We start from the raw sequence: 4411 nt of genomic DNA, 5'->3' as shown, positions 1-4411 counted from the left end.
GCCTCAGCCTCCTTAGTAGCTGGGATTGCAGTCATGTGCCACCACACCTGGCTAATGTTTTGTATTTTTAGTAGAAACGGGGTTTCTCCATCTTGGTCAGGCTGGTCTCAAACTCCCGACTTCAGGTGATCCGCCCACCTCGACCTCCCAAAGTGCTGGCCAATCTGTAGTCTTTTATCCCTCACCCATCTCCACCCTTCCCCCTGAGTCCCCAAAGTCCATTTAATCATTCTTGTGCCTTTGTGTCCTCATAGCTTAGCCGCCACTTATGAGTGAGAACATACAACGTTGTATTTTCCATTCCTGAGTTACTTCCCTTAGAATAATGGTCTCCAATTCCATCACAGTTGCTGCAAATAAAGTGCTGTTTTTTTTTTTTTTTTTGGGCTTTCCGGCAAAAACCGGAAAGCCTGCTAGACAAATTCTAAAAGAGCTGTAACACTGTAAAGTGCTGTTTTTAAGACACAAGGCTCAATTCATTTTCTCGAAAGCATCCCAATAGATATTTGCTCAGCTCTTGATACAGAAACTTTTTTTTTTCTTTGAAAGACTGTCAGTCACTGTGAACACGAAATCTTAAAAATACTTACTTTTCTTCATTTATTATCTACTAAAAACTAGCATTAATCATACATTCCTAAAAAATTTACTATTTGAAAGTTAAAGTTTGATTAAAATTAAAAGATTTAAGTTAAAAGGGGTTAAATGTAGGCTGGGTGCAGTGGCTCATGCCTGTAATCCCAGCACTTTGGGAGGCCAAGGCGGATGGATCACCTGAGGTCGGGAGTTCGAGACCAGCCTGACCAACATGGGGAAACCCTGTCTCCACTAAAAATACAAAATTAGCCAGGCATGGTGGCACATGCCTGTAATCCCAGCTACTCGGGAGACTGAGGCAGGAGAATCACTTGAACCCAGGAGGTGGAGGTTGCAGTGAGCCGAGATCGCACCATTGCACTCCAGCTTGGGCAACAAGAGCAAAATTCTGTCTCAGAAAACAAAAAAAAAAAACAAAACGGTTAAATGTATACATTTTTAATCGTCAAAAATTTAGCTTTAGAATCCATAATAACCTGAGAATATGACAAAAATATTATGGAAACAGAACAATAGAATATGTTACCTGTAGGTCAGACTTTAATTTTTTGAACTTATTAAAGCTTCAATATAAGTCTACCTATTAATATCTTTTTGAAATCCTGCAGATTCTTACAGGATGGCTTTCACATCTGGATCTCTCTTAACATTGATAAAGGAACAAGAGATATTTTCTATGTATGATTTTTAACTCATTATGACGGAAGGCAAATACTTCAGCTAATACAAAATTATCTAATTTTTCTTTGTTTTCTGTTTTTTTCTTCTTACCTCTAATCCAAAACAATCCATGCAGTTCATTCTGAATAGATAATGAACAATTATTTTAAACACAAATTCAGTGAATAAATCTTTAATAAGAATTTCTCCATTTTAAATAATAATAAAACATCCCTAATATATGCCTGAATCCCTCTGTTATTAATTCATCAGGTAACCAGGCCACTAGGGAAAACATATTTTGATGATTTTAAAAATATACCTAAGAGCTAGGTGCAGTGGCACCAACCTGTAGTTCCAGCTACTCCGGAGAGTGAGGCTGGAGGATTGCTGGAGCCTAGGAGTGTGAGACAAGCCTGGGTCACATAGCAAGACCCCCATCTCTAAAAAATGAATAAATACATACAATATCTAACATAAATCTTTAAATTGAGCTAATTAGTTAATTAACAAGTTAACTAGCAAAAAGGTAGCAACCACTAGTAATCAAGAAAAAAGTTAATAAAAAGGTAATGGGGTCAGGCGCAGTGGCTCACACCTGTAATCCTAGCACTTTGGGAGGTCAAAGTGGGCCGATGACTTGATATCAGGAGTTCAATACCAGCCTGGCCAACATGGCAAAACCCCATCTCTACTAAAAATACAAAAAATTAGCAGGCTGTGGTGGTGTATACTTGTAGTTCCAGCTACTTGGAAGGCTGAGGCAGGAGAATCACTTGAACTCAGAAGGCGAAGGTTGCAGTGTGCTGAGATCACGGCACTGCATTCCAGCCTGGATGACAGAGCAAGACTCTGTCTCAAAAAAAAAAAAAAAAAGTAATGGGAGTAAGAAATATATAATCAGAATAAATAAAATGGAAGAATGTAGAATCTTAAGGTCCTAATGTACTCAAATGGTTGGAAAGACCAACATAATCAAAATAATGTCATCTATATACATATTATGTATATTCATTGATATATATGTGTATTTATATTATTATTATTATTATTTGAGATGTATTCTTGCTCTGTCACCTAGGCTGGAGTGCAGTGGTGCAATCTTGGCTCACTACAACTTCTGCCTCCCAGATTCAAGAGATTCTCTTGCCTCAGCCTCCCAAGTAGCTGGGATTATAGGCACCCGCCATCATGCCCAGCTAATTTTTGTATCTTTGTAGAGACAGGGTTTCACCACATTGGCCAGGCTAGTCTTGAAACTCTTGACCTCAGGTGATCTGCCTGTCTCGGCCTCCCAAAATGCTGGGATTGTAAGCATAAGCCACCAAGCCCGGCCAGGATTTCAGGATATTTTATTTTATTTTATTTATTTATTGAGATGGAGTCTCGCTTTGTTGCCCAGGCTGGGGTGCAGTGGCCTGATCTCGGCTCACTGCAACCTCTGCCTGCTGGGTTCAAGCAATTCTCCTGCCTCAGCCTTCCGAGTAGCTGGGACTACAGGCATGCGCCACCATGCCCCTCTAATTTTTTGTATTTTTATTAGAGATGGGGTTTCACCATGCTGGCCAGGCTGTTCTCGAACTCCTGATCTCGGTCCCCCAAAGTGCTGGGATTACAGGTGTGAGCCAGGGCTACCGACCTAATGTATTTTTTAAATAGTATTAAAAAAATAATTTTTAAAAAATTTCACACATAAACACTGATCCTGGAAGCTGGACAACTCTTACCATCTCGCATTAGCCACCACTACGCCCCCTGCTGTTCACTTTTTTAATCTATGACATTATATGGCCAAGGGCCTGTATAATGCATGTCTGGGCTATTCAGCTGTCCTTTAAATCCATTCCACACTGTGGAATGGAATTGTTTTCTCCAGATGGCCTCCATTTCCTCTTCACAAGCATCCAACAGTGTTTTGATTTCTTGCAATAAAAAAAAACATTCTTTTCCCTTTCCCTTTCATTAGACTAAGCATTTCTATTAATATTTCCTCATGTTGGTGGTAACAGTCCTCTGATTTCAGAGCTTTCTTATGTGATCTTAAAAGATTTTCTTTTATAGGCCAGGTGCGGTGACTCACTCCTGTAATCCCAGCACTTTTGAGTCAGGCAGATCACTTGAGGTCAGGAGTTGGAGCAACATGGTGAAACCTGACCAACATGGTGAAACCCCACCTCTACTAAAATTACAAAAATTAAGCTGTGTGTGGTGGTGCACACCTGCAATCCCAGGTACTTAGGAGGCTGAGGCGGGAGAATCACTTGAACCTGGGAGGCAGAGGTTGCAGTGAGCCGAGATCACATCACTGCACTCCAGCCTGGGTGACAGAGTAAGACTCCATCTCAAAAAGCAAACAAAAAAAAAGATTTTCTTTTATCATTTGGTAGCACACATGTTCTTACTTCCCAATTTTCTTCCATATCAAATACTATATCTTTGTTCTCAAGAAAGTAGCCAATACCTGGAAATTTAATAGCAATAATAATAACCAAAACCTCAATAGCTAATAGCTCTTGAGCACATATGCACCAGGTACTCTTGTGCCAGGCACTCTTTTTAGTGCTTTAAGTGTAATTAATTCACTTAATCTTCTCAACCACCTCATGCGGTAGGTACTATTATCATCAACTTTTTGCAGCTGAGGAAACTGAGGCATAGAAAAGTGGTTAGCTTAGCTTGACATGACAGAACTAGTAATTTGGGAGCTGGGAGTCTAACCCAGGCAATGTGGCTTCAGAGCCTGTGCTTTGATCCCCTCACAACTATAGCCAAACTATACAGGTATAGCATAGTCAAATTATGCCTACAGACAACTGAAGAAGAGAATGGAAACCAGAATGGGTCATGGAAGCAAGTGCCAGCATTGTGTCAATTTATCTGCTTCTGCAGTACAGGAAAAGAGAATCTTCCAAGCATATATTCTTGGTATTTGACACTTTACTATATCTCTACCAGTCTTCAAAATGGAAAAGTGGAGCTCCAAATTCACATTCACTTGAATTTTCATTGTATATAATGCTCTACAGTATTTATAGCCTAAATCACAATGAATAGTATCCTATCAGCTGAACTGTCTTAAATCTTACCATCAACTGTTGAGCTGAATGAAAACAATGATCACAAGTGGAGCTGAGATAACAGAGAAACTCATTTA

General features: G+C 39.7%; 1 non-coding gene across 1 annotated transcript; it reads right to left on the bottom strand.

Annotated features, from left to right (window-relative positions):
* Window positions 1-382: 382 nt before the first annotated feature.
* LOC135271786 (U7 small nuclear RNA) lies at window positions 383-444 on the bottom strand. The gene has a single exon (XR_010339911.1). It is a non-coding gene; the product is annotated as a U7 small nuclear RNA (small nuclear RNA).
* Between the last annotated feature and the right edge of the window lie 3967 nt (window positions 445-4411).

This window comes from Aotus nancymaae, unplaced genomic scaffold (genome assembly GCF_030222135.1).
Source record: "Aotus nancymaae isolate 86718 unplaced genomic scaffold, 86718_ANA_hifiasm-v0.15.2.pri h1tg000089l, whole genome shotgun sequence".
NCBI classification, from domain to species: Eukaryota; Metazoa; Chordata; class Mammalia; order Primates; family Aotidae; genus Aotus; species Aotus nancymaae.
Note: the sequence above shows the minus strand (reverse complement) of the source record. Positions and strands in the feature narration are given on the sequence as shown.